This window comes from Prunus persica, chromosome G3 (genome assembly GCF_000346465.2).
Source record: "Prunus persica cultivar Lovell chromosome G3, Prunus_persica_NCBIv2, whole genome shotgun sequence".
Lineage (NCBI taxonomy): Eukaryota > Viridiplantae > Streptophyta > Magnoliopsida > Rosales > Rosaceae > Prunus > Prunus persica.
The window spans coordinates 11112229-11131012 of NC_034011.1; the positions used below are offsets into that span (position 1 = coordinate 11112229).

Genomic DNA, 18784 nt, shown 5'->3' on the forward strand with positions numbered 1-18784 from the left:
GAATTAATGGTTTGTGCTAGTGCCATATTAAAACAATAAACAAAAGAAGGCTTGAAGTGGCCACGTCCCACAGATTGGCTTTGAAACAAAAGCATGGGCTTGGTGTGTGAACAGGTAAGAAGAAAATATAAAAATATATATATATATATATATATAGTTGGAAAAAAAAAAAAAGAAGAAAAGTCAAAACGAAAAAAACAAAAAAAAACCCAAAGAAAAGAGGAAGGAACAAAAGTGGCATACACAGCACTTTCTTTGTGTTGCTGAGGAAAAAAGGCAGAAAAAGACAAAAAAGTATGGGAAACTCTTGGTAGCTTGCGGCAGCCTACTTGTTGGTTGTCTCCTTTTGTTTGCAAAAGCTCTGTATCAATTGTGACTTTGTGTAGTCCTTTAAATGCTGAAGAGATACAATGTTTGCTCTTAATTTGGACTGATCTCAAGTATTTCCGATAAATATGGGAGTGCAAGGTCTGATTTTACTTGGACAGTCCCGATCTCTTGGACCACAGGAGTCCAAGAGATTGTGGTCCAAGAGATTGTGGTCACACACCGTTGAATATTAATCTAATGGTATAAAAAAGTTTATTAAAATGAGTGCAAGAGTGAGTGAACCGTTGAATTTACATCCCAACGGTGAGTGACCACAAATTTCTTGGACCCCTGTGGTCCAAGAGATCAGGACTATTTACTTGTAAACAAACTCTAGGAAGAGTTGAATAGCTATCAGGTTGCTCCAATCGGCTGCTCGACCAAGCTTTTCGTGGGCTCCTTGCTCGTGAGCTAACTTACAACAAATATCAAAGGCTCGAAATAGATTAATGGGCTGTTAAATAATTGCCCATTAATTCTCAAAAGTCCATAATGTTTAAGGGGTGGACTAAATAAACATTCATTAAATTTATAGAGGCCTAAATTGCCTATTATATGGTTCATAAATCAATTTTAAAAATCTTCATAGCCATATTTGGGTCCAAGTGCAAATATCAATTTTTGAAAATTAGTGGGTTAATAAAAATTTCTCATTATTTTTCTTGGGCATTGACAAAAAGAAAAATGGTACAAAACCATCCAATTTTTCCCATGGGTCATCTACCATGCAAATTTCAATGAAATTAAATTCAAATATCTCAAACAGAAACTATCAATTAGTGGGCTACACTTACCCATTAATTTTCAATTTTTTTTCTTCTCATGGATCATCTACCCATGCAAATTTCAATGAGATTAAATTCAAATCTCTCCAATATAAAATCTCAATTAGTGGGCTACACTTACCCATTAATTTCCAATTTTTTTTCTCATGGGTCATCTACCTATGCAAATTTCAATGAGATTAAATTGAAATCTCTTAAACACAAATTCGCAATTAGTGGGCCACACTTACCCATTAATTTTCAATTTTTCCCATAGGTCATCTACCTATGAAAATCTCCAAATTGTCCCAAGGACACAAATTCTCAATTAGTGGGCCATACTTACCCATTAATTACCAAATTTTGGAACTACGCCAGTTTGATCCCATCAAGGGTACGTAGACAGTCTAGCATCCCAATAGACCCAACTGCAGCCAAATTTGAATCACTGGTTATATCAACCAAATTCCACTAGTACAATAAAGTTAATAGACAACAGTTTTTAGCCGTTGTTGAAAGTCTTCTGAAACCGTTGAGGTTAGGAGTTTCATCTTTTCTACTATTTATGACAACGGTCAAAAACCGTTGTAATACGTAACTTTCAACAACGGTTTTTCCTAAAAACCGTTGTCAATTGTCATATAAAACAGGTATTCAAGGTCGACCGTTGTAATATAGTCCTTTGAACAACGGTTTTGCTCAATAACCGTTGTAGTAAGCCACTTTCAACAACGGTTCTGCTCAATAACCATTGTAATATGGTTCTTTCCACAACGATTATTGATAACTATAGTGACTGATATTCCTTTAGTACTGAATATGATTTTTTAAAAAATTAATATTGTTGCTTTCCAAAATTAACGAATATAGGCAGAACAATGATGTATTCATATTTCAATATGAAAAGTATTAGAACCTTACAATTTCAAAATTGGTTCAATTACAACAATATGAAAAATGTTCACTGATAAAACTCAGAAGACAGAAGAATAACAATATACTAAACTACGAATCATTAAGCAACAATCTACTGGAGTGGTCAATGAGTTTTGCATCCTGCACTGCTCGACTCAAAATAGTAGGCAATCTCAGGTCAACATCAATGAATTTTTTTCCTCCTGATTCCTGAAGCTGCCAATGGCATATCTAGAAGCTAGATTCCCCTACAACCTTGGTACATGATTTTCCCTTCAAGTATATACATGTCCAATAAATGCAAGACATCAGGCATAGTTAATTAATATGCTCATAATGCAACTGTAAAAAGTAACAAAAAAGTCGGCCTGAAATATGATCAATTTTACACTACATAGATCTTCAGAGACAACAAAAGAAGCTTAGACTTGCTAGTGAAATAGATACATCTTTGAGAAACACAAATGCAGCATCCTTCATTACTTACCTGAACATGCCCTGAAATACCAACGGAAAGGAAAAGAAAAGAGAACAACAAAAACAACCATTATGCAATTGATAAACATCAATAAACATGGGCAAACTTACACACTTGAAAATTGGAAGCTCGAAAACGTCTCCTGACGTTCTTGTCATCCAGAACTTGAATCTCAAATGTGAAATACTTCTTCAGATTCTTTACAACATATCCAGGAATGGAAGTTTTATACCAAGTGTAGCTGATGGGTCTGCTGGGCAAGTAATGTATGTGGACTGGATGTTCATACCAATCTCAAGGACATTGGATTGTATGTCTTCATCCTGTGGTCTTTTAATATGGTCATCAACAACTGCTCAACAAAAGAAAAACAAAGAAAGTCAACCAGTCACTAAGTCATTCCATCATCATGTCAACATCTTAAAGGCATCAAGCAATGCCCCATCCAATATAAACATTAAATCTACAAACTTTCCAACATGCGCGTGCCTCATTATTGACTATGTCATGAACAGACTTAAAGAGACCCTAAAATTTAATGGTACGAAGGGATCCATCCATTAGAGATTACCAAGTCTTGTAGCTAATGCGCCTATCAGCAGATTAGATGTTCATCAGTCACCAATCTTAACAAAAAGACATGGTGGGTTAACACAGATGTTGGATGACAATGATGAAACAAAGAGGGAAGGATTGCAAAGAATAAGACAGTATTGAACCATGACTAGGCACCTCCATGTATTAAACTATAAAAAAGCATACAACCAATTTCGTCCTTGTGCTACCACTTCAAACTATTTAGATTTGTAAAAGCTACAGGCACTTCTTTAATTCAGACGACATTTGGGAGGCATAAAAAACACAGAATAAACAGAATCGCATCTTACATTGATATTTGAAACAAGTTGAATTTAACAAGCATCTCAAAATTTCATCAACGGCTTTTACATTTTGTTAAGCCAAAACCGAGTCCTTCTTTATCCCAAATCTGCAACGGTTTGCTCCTACATATTCAAAAGAATGCACAGATTAACATTAAAGTTACAAGTGCAAGTATAAAAAAAGATACTCAAACACAAGAGAAAGAGACGGCATACCCAAGGCTGTATAGAATTGACAGAAATCCGGATTGAAATGTGTTCTTGAACATTTTTACTTCTTTCTAAATCGAGCTGCAACGAAAGCACAACCATTGTAAGCTATAACTGGACTTAACGTTTCCTTTCCTTCTAGTTTTTCGTTCCATTGGAATTGGAAGCCCATTAATATATAACAAAAGTACATAATCTATAAACAAAAAGAATAAAAAAAACTTAGCGTTTTAAATTCAAGTATTCTATCAATGGCTGGCTGAATTTAAATCCGAGTTATCCTTGAAACTAGCAGAACCCTAGATTATATCATCACGAATTATTGAAGGGGAAACTATAGTAACAAGATAAGAACAGTAACGATCTGTTCAACACCATAGATTTTGAATATCACGTTTGGCTGAGACAAGGAATTTGATCAAATTCCAAATGTCTGTACTTTTAGCTGGCAGACAGACAGACACAAATATACTTACCCAGGAAAGAGTCGTTTCAACCACAACGCCAATTGCAGGCAGAGCTTCTCAAAGCCCCAACCTGATAAACCAATTGCGATTCCCTCCTCTTCCAATCTGTCTCTGTCTCTCTCACTCTGCAAGCCAACACCCAAATGGTTTAGATTAAAACCCAAATCAGTAACCCTAAAATTAAAACCCAAATCCCTCTAAACTAGAAGAAGGGAGGAGAGAGAGACAGGAGAGGAAGGAGAGAGAGAGCGTGAGAGAGGGAGACACGAGAGACAGAGTTTCTCTGTCTATGGCCGTGGCGAAGGCAAGGCGACGAGGTGGGAAGGTGGAGAGAGGTAGACGCGAGAGACAAGAGATAGAAGAGAGAAGAGAGAAGAGAGAATGAGAACTATCGGGGCTTAGGAAGAAATATCGAGTCACTGTTCACTCTGTGTTTTTTTATTTTAAAAAAAGCGTCAATTACAACGGTTGAAACGAAAACTGTTGTGGAAAGTTGTGAAATAAAATAAAAAAACTACATACCCTAAACGACAACGCTTAAAAACTCCTTTTAACAATGGTTAAGTAATAACCGTTGTGGAAGAACCAACTACAATGATTTTAGAGCCAACCATTGTGTATTCAGCGTTGTCTTTTTGAATATTTGTAGTAGTGTTCCCACAAATCAAATATCTATCTCCACACAAATCAATTCCGAACTACGTTGATTTGATCTCATCAAGAGTACGTAGGTAGTCTAGCATCCTAATAGATGCAACAACAACCAAACACACATCAAAATCGAATCCCTGGCTTATTCAGCTAAATTCACTCAAACACTTTTTAAATAAAATTCATTCAAATTCCCCCCTTAGTAATGAGTCATTTATTGATTGCAATTCTTTGAACTACGAGTGACTTGATTCCCGCAAGGGATACGTAGGCACCCTGAGGTTGGACTTGGGAGCAGCCGCAAAACCAAACACACACGTTCTGTTTCTTTATGATGGAATCAAAGGGTGTTCCCTTAAAGTAAGGGATTGTAATTAAGAGACATTGCGTCTCGAATGGGTCGAACTTAAAATAATAAAATCTAATTATTTAATTAGTGGTTGTGAAATTATGTTGAAGGAAATATGTTGGGAGGATCACATTTTCCTTCAACATAATTTTTTGGCACGCCTAGTGGGACCCATTTACCTTTTCATCTCCAATCATAAAGTGACTAATGTTTTTATTAATTTGTGTTTGCCACAGGTTAACAAAACCAGATACGATGGCCTCACAAGCTACAATTTTCTTCTACAAGATTGAAACTACCTAGGAATGTGTGCACCAAATGAGTGGGGTTCAAAAAGTCTTTCATTGTTGGTGAGAGCCTCATCAAGTGCGTTGTTCCAAAGCCCATTAAGAGGGCCAGACCTCAGTCACTCCTAACTGAAGACCCAGCTGAAGAAAACACTGTCCAAGAACGCTCTCCGAAATGCAAGAAAGTGGGTTGTGTGTGCTTTGAGGAAGAAAGAAGCAAAGAGGCAATCTATTGAGGCAATCTTATCCGAGCTTTCTAGGACAAGCTCAATGATGACTGTAAGCGAGAACACCTCAAGCCCCTTGACTATGCCGACTCCTAAGAAGAGTAATACCACCCGTTTTGTCCAAATCATGATTGGATCAATCCCGGTCAACATGAATCCTACAAATTCTGTCTTGATGACTTCCATCAACGAAACTAGTAAGGAAATCAAAATGATAACTCTGTGGAGAACGCTGAGGTCCAAGGGGCCGAACCTTGGTCAAGCTATCGAGCCATGTTGTGGAATCCACATCACAAGAGGTTTACCCATGTTCTTCCAAGGGTAAAAGTAAAGCCATCATCATGATAAAGAAGGTGGTGAACATACCTCATCCACAAAGGAAGCTCGTGCAAAAGGTGAAGATAACTGATGCCTTAAGGGATCAAATTCCCATATCACAAGGGCCAGTCCTGAAACCTCAAGATCCGTCGAGGTCCTATATGGGTCCATTGACTCGTTCCAAATCCTGAGACATGATGGGGATGATTATTCCCGTGTTATCCGCTCTAAACTCAACCCACTTGGACAACTATTTGCTATGGAATCCTCTTTATGATGATCCCATGTCTCAAACTCAAGAGAATGATTACATAACATCCTAAGGAGCCAAACTTCACGAGGGAGTGGAAAGCATGCAAGTCATGATGATTGGTACTTCTAATACTGAGGACCAGTTACCCTTAATCCATGAAATGATGCAAGATCTGCGTAGGGAAATGCAGCAAACATTAGCAGAGAAAGATGCAGAAATAGCATTACTATTTGCTCAGTTGAAAGAAAAAGCCACTGTGGGAGAGCAGGATAGAGGCAAAGTAAATGAATTCATGTTCATGAACAACAAAGGAAAGAGGAAAAAAGAGAGGGCTCTACGAGCACAATCTCCCCAAAAGACATAAAGGCATTAATTGCTGAGGGGATTCGTGAGTTCCAAATGTCCATAGCACCTCCTGTTCAAAGGTATCGAAAACCCTTCCCTTCTCACTATGACGTCATCCCATTCCCGAAGGGTTATGAACGGCCCATATTCAATAAATTTGATGGCATAAATAGCTCACCCCATGAACATCTGCCACATCTTTATTCAGCATGTGGAGAGACATCTTAGTCTGACGCTCTCCTGGTGCATCAATTTGTCCAATCCCTAAAAGGATCAATTTTTACTTGGTACACATAGCTATCGCCAGGCTCTATCCTGACATGGGACAACATGCAGAAATCATTCTTGGCACAATTTGTCAGTTCTAAGAAGAAGGTCTCGATCATGGACCTAGCTCTAACTACCCAAAAGCCAAGGGAAAGTACCAATGACTTCATAATGAGATGGAGGAGCCTCAATCTCCAATGCCCAGAGAAAATTACCGAGCAATCAGCAGTGCAAATATGCCACAACAACCTCATACCAGACATTGCAACTTTTGTTCCCACTGCTGAACCCCAATCATTTCATACCTTGGTGTCAAAGGCGAGTAATGTTGAAAGACAAATTGCTCGGCAAAAGTCTGCGACCCAAAAAATTCAATTTGGGGAAAAGAAAAATGACAAGAAGTCTACGACGGGAGAGTCGTTGGCCACTTTTGTCAAAATAGGAAAGAAAAATGACAAAGGCCAAAGTAAAGATAAACCCAAAAGGCTTACACTTAAAGAGCGCTGTTTACCCGTTTTATTTTGCTCCTGTGATAGTAGGGTAAAGTTCCCTATTGCCTCGAAAACCATTGACTGGTCAGCAAGTCAACTCTCTTTTGTGTATGAGCGTGCCACTACTAGCAATCAAAATCCTAGCAGACTTCTTAAAAATAGATAACTTGCGCCCCAAGTTACTGATTTATAAACAAGCGATTGTGAATTTGGGTGAGGAATATCTCCCAAGTAAGTTCTTTTCTTGCCTCAGGCTGGTGAAGACTTCACAATTTTCATAGTACAAACTGGTAGTTCTAGCCAGAATAAATGATAAGAAAGTGAATTGTTTTTTGGCTGAACTGCCTTTTACAAGGCTCAAAAAGAAAAACCAACTCTGAATAAGACAAAAAGAGGGTTGGACTTCTGTTTCTGCCTGGATAGATGCTTCTGATCCGGGCTGGATTGGGTATGCCTGTGCTGGACTGGACTTTCAACAGCTTCAACTATCAAGTTTCAGCTGTAAATCAATACCAACGTTCGAGTTTGGCAGAGCTTTAATCTATTTCGAGCCCTGGAAGGCTTTTGAGCGGGCAGAATTGGGAATTCTTCAGTCTAGAAGGGGCAGAAGTGGCTACACTCTGCTTGGTTTGGCTTATGCTGAACAAAATTTGTAAAATCCGAACTCTGCTTGGCTTGGCTTACGCTGAACCAAATTTGTAACGAGAGAGGTCTCACTTTGAATGACTTATTTCTCTAAGTCTGAACTGAAGTTGGAGATTCTGGATTGTAGCTGGCTTATTTCTTATGGCTCAATGAGTTGTTGGTTGCTTCAATATTTTGAAGGCTTTTGAGATCAAGTGATCATTTTGAGTTTTTTTTTTGATTGATTTTTGGTTGTCGTTTGATCTGTTCACCTCCTCTCATATTTATAAGAAATGCTGGAGTGGGTTTTTTAATCTTTAAAATGGGCGGTAGGTTTTCTAGAAAACAAGATCTTTTTATTTTTAATCTTAAAGAAAAGGGAAGTTATCTATAGTCAGTTCTAAGTCAATCACTTCCCTGCTTTTCTTTGAAAGAAAATCTAATCTCTCTTCAATCTCTAACTGCTCTTTTGAGATTTCAATCTGCCGTGATGGTTAGTTTGATTTTCCAGATGAACAACTCCCTGCACCCTACGTATCTCTTTAGAAAATATAGCCTGCTTATCTGTTGGAAATGGCACCAGCTCTGGAGGAGAATTTTTCTGAATATAGAAAAGGGATTTTGATATTCTTTTAACTGAAAAGGCTGGAGAATTTTGCATGTTTTAGAACTTGCCTTCATTAATTCCTTAGCAATCCAGTTGAAATTGCTGACTTTTCAAAGTCTGGAAGTCACTTGGGTTTGCCTTTGTTTTGGGTTTTTCTCTTTTTCATTTGATCATGCCAGGCCCATGTTGAGTTTTGGAACTTGTGGGCTGATTTCTTTTTCTTTTTTGTTTTCCGAAGCCCAAGTTTATTTTCGTAGGTTGACAGGTCCTGGGCTGGGTGTACAGGTTTTTGGCCCAATCATAAGGAGAGTGCTGGTAGCTGTCCAAAATTGACATAGGCTTTTTGATATTGGACTGGGTGTGCCAAATTAGGCCCATACAATGCCCCTTAAGTTTGAATCGTTCTGGAACGGTTCCAGACTTAATGACTTGGCCATAAATTTGTGCGCACCAGTTTCTTCCGTTAGCCCACGTCTGCCTATTATGATCTAGACTTCATGGGAAAGTGGGCAGTTACTTAGCTTGCTACTAGCTAGTTATCATTAGGTGGCGTCTTGTCTTCTTCTTCCTACGATTTCGAGCCTTTTTAAGAAGTTTAAAACTCTAGCTTCTGTTTACTTCAAAACCTAACTTCCTCATACCTTGATTTTCTCAGGTTTTCTCAAAACTCTTACCCTTTTCTTTAACCAAACCCTGCCTTCTTTCGGTTTGACTCCTCCTATTCCAACTCAAAAAAAATTTCAAAATGTCTTCTCCAACCACTCGCGCCAAGGGTTCTTCCTCTTCACGATCTCTTGCTTATCTCACCGGAGATGGCGTTGATAATCATGTCATAGAGGTCTGTAGAAAGCTCCACCCTTTTGTCCAAAAGAAATGGATGAAAATGTCTCTCACCTTTTCGAAAACACCTTGGTTCTAGGCCCCCACTGGTTTGGCCCTGTTCCTGCTGAAATGGCAAAATTGTTCAAGGGTGATGGTGAAGCTCCTTTTTGTTTTCAGAGTTCTTCTGCTCTGGCATCCCACACTTGGGTCAGTAAGAACCTGAACTGCTATTTTCCCTTCAGTGAAGTGAGGAATAGTCTAGTGAAGTGGGCAGACTGGATTAACAGGCTCCTCCCCAAGTATGGAGCTCACTGGAAGAGGGCTAGCATATATGACACCATTCTTCTATCCAAGCAGCTGATAAACAGGGATGAGAACCTTCTGGCTGCTGCTCTATGCTTCTGGAATTCTACCAGCAACACTTTCGACTTCTGCTGGGCCCAATGACTCCATCTTTGTTGGATATGGCTCAGTTTTTTGGGTTCAGACCCTATGGAAAACCTGTGAATGCAGTTGGTGATTACCACAAAAGGAAGAATCAGGAAAAGCTATCGAAGCCCTTCACCATCTCTCTAGCCATCATTAACCAGAACTGCTATTTCTCCAACTACCTGGAGAAATTCAGAACGAGAAGAACAAGGATCAGCAGCACATGTTGTTCCTCTTATACTGGCTGAATATGTTTATTTTCCCAAACTGCTCATCGGCAGTTCTGTTTGAGTACAAGCATCTGGCAGAAGATCTGCACAACCACACTGACGTAGGGCTTGGACCCACAGTTCTGGCTAATTTGTTCAAGAACCTGTACACTGCCACTTTGGAGAACCCTTTGAACCTGTCTACTCCTGGTGCATTCTGGATTATCCAGATTTGGCTGCAAGTCTACTTCCCAAAGTTGAGATTTCCAGACATAGTTCTGCCCGAAGACCAAATTCTGGCTCTTCCCCTGATGTCGTTAGAAGTGCCCAAGCGTTCCATTGAAGAGTACTTGATGTTCTTCAGGAATTGCACTAAGAGATCTGCAGCTCAGTGGCAGGTGGTGATCAGAAGAATATATCCTTAGTTCTAGCCCGGATATAGGCTGTTTGAGAATGGGCCAGAAGAAGAAATTGCCAGAACAGACTTCAGGAAGAAATTCCTGAGTGTAACCCTGCCGAGAGACCTACCCCATGGAGGTGGAAAGCCTCCAAATTATCTTTTGCTGGCAGAAGTTTATCATCCTAACTTATGCACAAGACAAATCGGCTGCCCTCAGCTTATTCCTCTCAAAACATATAGAAGCTGCAATCGGGCCACTTCATGAAGGGATTTGGATGTCTGGAAATGCGTAAAGACGCCAAGTGTGCGGTGAACAAGATAAACAATAGTGCAGATGCTCTTTATCCATCTTAGGAACCTAATTCATGCAGTTTTGCTGAGTTCGATGCTTGGTGGAAAGCCAGATTCCAAGGTCTGCCTGCCTCAAGTACCACCCTTAAAGTGCTCTTTGATGGCTGGGACTCTTGGGCTGTCTATGTGAGGGCAGAAGCCAAGCAATTGATGGTGCAGATGATCAAGGACATCAATGCACAAGTGATTGAAGGTAGATCCCTAATTCTGCCTCTTTCCCTTCGTTCCTTCTGTATTCATTTTATCCTGCACATGTGATGGTGTTTAACATTCTGTTCCTTCTGTACCAGATCCTTCCATTACAAAGAATATTGGAGGTCAAGCTGTCTAGGCTGGAGAAGTGATTGGTAAGTTTCTGAATTCTGTCTTTCTCTACTGGATTGACTTCTTACTTGTTTGCTTCCTGTGCAGTTACTTCTGTCATAGCTGCTGGAGACTTGGCGCTACCCTTTGGGGACGAAGAAGATCAGTGTGAAACACTGGCAGAACAGCCAACTGTTGAGGCAACTTCTTTTGCTAGAAGGAACAAAACAAAGGAGGCTGCTCCAGCCCAGGATAGTGCTGTCCAATTGAAACTTCAGGTAAATCTTGAGAGCTTGAGTTTTTCTGATTCTACTCTGCTCTGTTTTATTCAATTCAACTCATGTTCTAATCATTTACTGCCTGTTTTTTACAGCTGAAAGTCCTCCTCCCCTCTTACTAAATCAAAGAGGCTTAGGAAGTGAGCAGTGGCAGAATATGTAGCCATAGAATCTGCAATAGCTCCTACCACTACTTCTAGGATAGATGAAGAGCTGAGAGAGGCCTTCGAGGTAGTGGAGCAGGAGAAGGAGCAAGAAAAAGAAGGGCCCCAAGAAAAAACAAAAGAAGTGGATGAGGAGGTGAGTCTCGTTCTCCAACTATAAAACAATTCTGTTTTGTGCTATTCTTCTTTTCTGACTTCTATCTATCTGTAAGAGGAGATCCTTGCTGAAGTGACTGCAGAAAGCATCGCTCTGGCGCAGAAGCAGTAGGACACCCCAAGGGTAGAACTAACCAACTCAGAGTTGGTCCTTTTCGAGGATGCAGAGGCAGAATACTCCACTACAGTTCCAGTACCTGAGGAGCAGGTAGAGCACTCTGCATCAGAGCCTGCGGAGTAGGTAGAATTTCCTGTTGGAGTCCCAAAATCTGAAGTAGAGGTAGTTGCTGCTGTTCCTGGACTTGTGGTAATTTCCTGTTCTTATTTTAACTCTGTCTGTTTTCTTCAATTTTGTCTTGTCTCTTTCTAACTATCGGTCTTTCCAAGCAAAAGTGCCTAGAACTGCTGGGATTTTGGCAGTGGTGACTAGCCCTCTAAAGCCTCCCATCGTAGCTATAAGTATTGTTGTGTTTTGGCCTTCTTTCTTTTCTGATTCTGTCTGGTGCTGACTTACAATCTTTCTCTGCAGATGCTTATCCATTCTCTTCCAAGTTCATCTACCACAGCCTCCTTTGCTGATCTAGAATTGGCAGAGTTTGAAGCTATGGACTTAGATGCCCAGCTGGACAAACTGGAGAAACTTAGCTCTACTCCTGGCAAGGCCAAGTCAAAGACGGTGGATAAGGCAATGGAGAGGGTGAAGATTTAGCAGTCCACTGAGCTGGAACTGGATGAGAATAGAGAAGCTGTGGATCAATAAAATTAAGGACCTGGACCTACTGCATAGACAAACATGGCTCCCAAGCCTATACTTGAGATGAGCCTTGGCTTGGCCAGAGATGTGCTCAACCTTCATGATCGCTATGAGGATCTCAAGCCTACCTTTAAAACCTCTGAGTTCTGCAAGGCCACTCATGAAGCCAACTTGGCCGATTATACAAAACAGAAGGCAGAACTGAACCAAATGGTTGCAGGTTACAAAGAAGCTAAGGCCATTGTGATAAGCTGGAGAAGCAAATTGAAGAACTTCAAAAGCAGCTAGCAGAATGTAGAGAGATGTAGAACATGCTTGGGGCTGGTCTGATATCTAAGACCAAGGCTACCTTCCTTGTGCAGAGTATGGTCTCAGCTTCCATGCCAGCATTGGAGATTACAGAGGCTTCAATCCACCAGGGGTGTTCTTCAAAAAGAGCTATCCATCAAGAAAACCAGTTTGCAAGAAACCCTTAGGAAGTTAGGGTTTTAACCTTAAGTCTTGAATGTAATAAACATTTAGTCATGAAAATGACTATATTTAATAAAGCAATTTATTTTTGTGGAATTTTTGTATTTTCAATTTCTTTGACAAAAATAAAAGAAAGCAGAAAATAAAATATGCTTAACAAATTAAATCAGGAGCACAACTCTGAACAAAATTTAAACAACATTTCCATCTTGTTCCTTCTCTATTCCAAGATCTGTTTGCACAGCCTGTGAATCCCTTATAGTTGGGTAGAATTTCTTCAGCCATTTGCCATTGATTGGTGCAGCATGAATATCTCCATCCTGATCCTGTAATCTGTATGCCCTCAATCCAAGAACTTGTTGAATTATGAAAGGTCATTCCCATGTAGGTGACCATTTTCCATACCTAGCCACATGTGTTTCAAGGGTCAGAACTGCTTTCCAAATTATTTCCCCTTCCTTAAAACTCTTGTTTTTAACTCTTTTGTTGTAGGCCCTTGAGACAGCCTGTTTTCCTGCTAAGAGTTTGTTGAGGGTGTCAATTCTGCTGGTATCCAAACCTTCTAGCTCTAGCAACAATGCTTGAGAGTAGTCTTCTTTAACTAGGTTGTGTTGCTGAGCAATTATGAGATATTGGACTGCTATTTCCATAGGCAGAACTGCATTATGACCATAGGTTAGGGCATATGGGGTCATGCCAGTTGCCTCTCTCTTTGAAGTTCTATATGCCCAGAGAGTTTCTGATAATTTTTCATGTCATTGCTTTGGATTTTTCTCAAGCATTTTCCTTATAATGTTGATGATCACCTTGTTACTTGATTCTGCTTGTCCATTAGCTTGAGCATAATAAGGAGTGGATTGAAGTAGCTTGAATTTGAATGCCTCTGCCATATCTAGCATCTCCCCAGATATGAAAGAAGATCCCCTGTCAGTTGTGATTGACTCTGGAATGCCAAACCTTTGTACAATATGTTCTTCTATGAAGGTGATGATCTCTTGAGATGTAGTAGTTTTAACAGGTTTGGCTTCCACCTATTTGGTGAAATAGTCTGTAGCTACAATGATAAAACAATGTTGTTTGCTACTGGCTGGATAGATTTTGCCAATGAGATCCATTGCCTATCCTCTGAAAGGCTATGGCTTAACCACTGGATTCATGGGAACTGAAGGAGCTTGCTGGATTGGTCCATGTCTTTGGCAAGCTTCACATCCTTTGGAATATTCAATGCAGTTCTTCATCATGGTTGGCCAGAAGTAGCCATACCTTCTAATTAACCAACACATTTTCCTACCACCTTGATGAGCTCCACAAATTCCTTCATGGGTTTCTCCCATAACCTTCATGTATTCTCTCTTCCCTAAGCATCTTAGGAGCAATTCATCCTTGCTTTTTCGGACCAAATCTCCATTCCACATGAGGTAGTTCAAGGCTATGATTCTAGTCCTTTTTTAAGAGGGAAGGGTTGGATACTGCAGATAATTGATTGTAGGCAATCTCCAATCTTCTTCAATCATTATGGCAGTATTGACATTTATTTTCATTCCTCTGGTTAGGACAGTTGGTAGGCTTTTCTTTCCTTCCTTGATAATTCTTTGCACACAGTCTTCAGGCATTTGTACCCTTGTTGCTATCTGAGCCATTTCATTAGCTGCAAAGTTTTCTTCTCTTGGGATATGTTCCCAAGTGGCTTCCCTGAATTCTGCCAAGAGATTTCTGGCTGCTAGCAGATAAACAGCTAGAGAAGGATTTAGACACTTGTATTCTCTAGCAATCTGCTTTAACACATGCATAGAATCTCCTAAGATTTCCACAGACTGGATTCCTAATTCTACCAGCATTTCCAGGCCAATGATTAAAGCTTCATATTCAGCCCTGTTGTTGGTGCATTGGAAATCTAGCTGGAAAGAATAACAGTGTCTGATCCCCAGTGGATCCTCTAAAACAATCCCTGCCCCAGAGGCTACATCAGTCTTTGATCCATCAAAGTACAGTTTCCAAGGTGTGAGGTGAACTGAATAGATGAGATTGTTAAGGCAAGTATGAGCTCTAGTCAATAGATCTGCATTTGCTATGTCCAAGGAATCCATGTTTTCAATCTCTTCCCCTTTATGATCTGCTAGGAAATCTGCCACAGCTTGTCCCTTGACAGCTTTCTAAGGAATATATCTGAAAGCAAACTCTATCAGAGCCAGAGTCCATTTGCCAATTCTACTTCTCAACATTGGCCTTGTTAACATGTATTTGATCAGGTCTGTCTTGGCAATGATGTAGATGGTGAATGACAGCATGTAGTGTCTAAGTTTCACAGTAGTGAAGTATAAGGCTATACAAAGCCTTTCAATTGCAGACTATCTCCTTTTTACTTCTGTCAGAGTTCTGCTTAGATAATAAACTACATGTTCCTTCCCTTCCTTGTTGTCTTGGACTAGGAAACTCCCGATGGATACTTCTGACGCACAAACATATAATTTGAGTGGTCTGCCTCTCTTTGGTGGGGACAGAATTGGTGGATTTGAGAGGTAGTATTTGATTTCCTCAAGAGCCTATTGGTGCTGTTCCTCCCACTTAAATGTCTGTTCCTGCTTCAACCTTAACAAGGAGGAGAAATGCTAGATTTTTCCTGCATAATTGGATATGAATCTTCTTAGAAAGTTGATCTTTCCTAAGAGACTCTGCAATTCTTTCTTGTTTCGAGGTGGTAGGGCTTCTATGATGGATTTTGCCTTATTTTTATCAATCTCTATGCCTCTTTGGTGGACCAAGAAACTTAAGAAATTTCCTGCTTGAACTCCAAAAACACATTTCTTGGGATTCATTTTTAACTTGTGTTGTCTTATTCTTAGGAATGCCTTTTTCAGATTTGATACATGATCTCCTGCTTCTGGGGATTTAATCACCACATCATCTATATACACTTCTAGCGAATGACCTATCATGTCATGGAAAACAGAATTCATTGCTCTTTGATAAGTGGCTCCTGCATTTCTCAAGCCAAAAGGCATTACAGTGTATTCAAAAGCACCTACATGTCCTAGACACATAAAGGCTGTCTTATGGATGTCTTCTTCTGCCATCATAATCTGATTATATCCTGCATTGCCATCCATGAAAGATAGCATTTGGTTATGAGTAGCTCCATCTATTAGCATATCTGCCATTGGCATAGGATATTCATCTTTGGAAGATGCTTCATTCAGATTTCTATAATCCACATGGATCCTAACTGCCCCTGTTTATCTTTTCAGAACTGACACAACATTGGCTAGCCAATCAGCATAAATGGCTGGTTTGATGAATCCTGCCTTGACCATTTTTTTTGTTTCTTTTTTGACTTTCAGTTCTGTTTTCATAGACATCCTTCTTCTGGCTTGTTTGACTGGAAGGTAGCCTTCTTTGATCGGCAACTTGTGTTCTACCAATTTCTTGTCCAATCCAGGCATCTCATGATAACGCCAAGCAAAACAGTCTCTAAAATCATGCAAAAGTGCAATGATTTCACTCTTAAATGGTTCTTTCAACAATGCATTAATGAAAGTGGGTCTTAGATCCTCTTTTGTCCCTAAGTTTATCTCCTGTAATGGATCTTCCACTTCTGGTAAAGAGTCATCTAGTGCTGCTAGTGCAAAATCTAGTACTTACTCCTGTAAACTCTCTTCTTGTTCTTCAGTGCTCTCATGGGTGAATTCTGCCATATTGATGGCTGGATTCTACATAAAAAGCTTCCTTTCTTCCCAATATATTAACAATCTTTTTGTAATGGATCTGATTGTTGCAACTCGATCCTTTTCTTGTTGATTGGGACTAAACATCAGAGTTCTGGAGGTTCAGGAACAAAAGGTCTATTCCAGTCCTCTAGAGAACTGGCTAGACCATGTTCAATGAGTCTCTGGCTCATGACACCATAGGGGCAGCCGTTCTGGTTAACTCCAAAGAAAGTGAAAGGACCAAGATCATCATGATAATACCTAGCCTCAGAACACATGGCAGAAGGCAGAAATGGCCATGGGTCGGCCTCTACTATTTCCATGAAACCTTCTTCATGCCAAGGGGCTAATTGTTGATGTAGAGTGGAAGAAACACATAGACTCTGGTGGATCCAGTCTCTGCCAAGCAGCGCATTGTAAGTGGTAGAAGTGGTGTCTACCACAAAAAATGCAATCTTCAGCTCCTTGGTTCCAACTATGACGTCTATATCTAGAATTCCATGAGTCTTGGTGATGCCCCCAGCAAAGTTGGTGACCATCAAGCGTGTTGGAATTAGATCATTCTCTATCCGGCCATCTTGATCAGCAATCTGTGAGGCAGAAGATTAATGGTTGCACCTCTGTTTACCATCACTTTGGGAATAGGAACACCCCCAAAGTTTGCTGTTATGAACAGGGGTCTGAGGTGATTGGCCATCTCCTTGGTGGGTTTGGAGAAACAGAGCTATTCTGCAGCTAGTTTCATGGTAGTTCTGCCTGTTTTGACAATAAGTGTTTGCTGTTCTGGCGCCTCCTCTACCTCTGCCAATCTGCATTCAAAGCTTTCCTGGGAGAGCACGTCTCCCTCCAGAGTGTTTTCTCGTCCTTCTGCTGCTCTAAACTTTTCTGGCAGAATAAACACCATATTGATGCCTAGATCACCCTGTAACAGGCTTTCTAATTCTGCACCGAAAGCCTCAGTTTCTTCATCCAGTTCTCCATCATACTCCATCTACTCTTCTCCATACTCTTATGTCCAATGTTCTTGTTCTCCTATTTCGAGGAGCCCAATCTGGTCGTTTACAGATGGTTCGTAGTCCAACTGCTCATCTTCATATTCTTCAGTCCAATCTTCTTGTCCTTCTACTGGAATAGGTTCGGATTCACCTTGTGATTGTGAAGGTTCATGCTGATTGACTGAGGATGAGGCAGGATGGATGGAAGGTCTGTCTGGGGATTCTGTCTTTGTCAACTCTTGTGGCTGACATGTTGTTTGTTCTGCCTGAGGAGCCACTTCAGGATTTTTCCTTCTTCTGGCAGAACTGGTCTCTGGAAGTACTTGCGTGTCATCCCTATTCTTGAGAAAGGTGCAGTATTGCCTTTGAATTCTCCTTTTTTGTGTTCTGGTTAATTCCAGAGTTGGTATACCGCTCTTTCCAATAGAATACCATCTGCCTTCTATGATAGTTGACAAGGGCTTGTCATTTCCGGGCATCTTAATTGGTATTTCCTTCTTTGGCTGCTCTGTCATTCTTCTGGTGTGTTAGGTAGGCCTTAGATAGTCCTTTTGTCTGGCTCTGTCTCAAGGTGGAGCCGATTTTGGGCCTTGCTGGTATGATGTTCCAATCCTGTCAAAAATGCTAGGTGTAGGCTGATTTTGCCTACCCAGAGTTACCTCCAACTCACTTTCACACTTGCACTTGCTACACAGAACTACCCCAGCCGAGATGGTTGCCTTTGGCCTCTGATTAGCCTCCCTTGTAACTCTTCTGCTTCTGCTGGGGCCGGCTTCTGCTGTTAGTTTGCTTCTCTTCTGTTCTGGCCAATTTAAGTTGACCATGTTGACTTGGGGTTGTGGAAAAGGATCTGTTGTGACTGAGGGAGGTTTCTCCTCCAGTTTTAGCCTTCCTGCTGTATTCCGTCCTGTATAACATCCCTGAAAACAACACAACTGTTGCTGGAATGGTTCCAAGAGTTGTGCCATCTGCAATCTTGTCTGCCCTTGAGTTCCTCTGGCTTGGGCAACCTGTGGGGTGTCTCTATTGCCTTCTGTAGCAGCATTTTATCAAACAAAGCCTCAACATTGGTTGGATCGAAGGAATAGACTTTGTTCTGTGTTGGTTTGTTTGGAACAAACCCTCCTGTGAATAGTGGTGGCTTCTAGTCCTTTGGCGGCTTTGTCAGAGCCTTGCAGCTGATGGGATGTTTCAACTTTACCACTGCAACTTCTCTTTCTTCCAAGCCTTCTGTGCCTTCTTCTG

The 18784-nt window shown here is 40.5% G+C and overlaps 1 long non-coding RNA gene across 4 annotated transcripts; it reads right to left on the reverse strand.

The window, feature by feature from the left end:
* LOC18780006 lies at positions 2001-4496 on the reverse strand. Of its 4 annotated transcripts, none has more exons than XR_002270731.1 (5): positions 4312-4496; positions 4094-4209; positions 3624-3698; positions 3414-3530; positions 2001-2878 (listed from the first exon to the last, which is right to left on the reverse strand). It is a non-coding gene; the product is annotated as an uncharacterized LOC18780006 (long non-coding RNA). The 4 variants fall into 4 exon arrangements; XR_002270732.1 differs by having other exon boundaries at positions 2001-2321; positions 2641-2878; positions 4094-4496; XR_002270730.1 differs by having other exon boundaries at positions 2001-2321; positions 2637-2878; positions 4094-4496.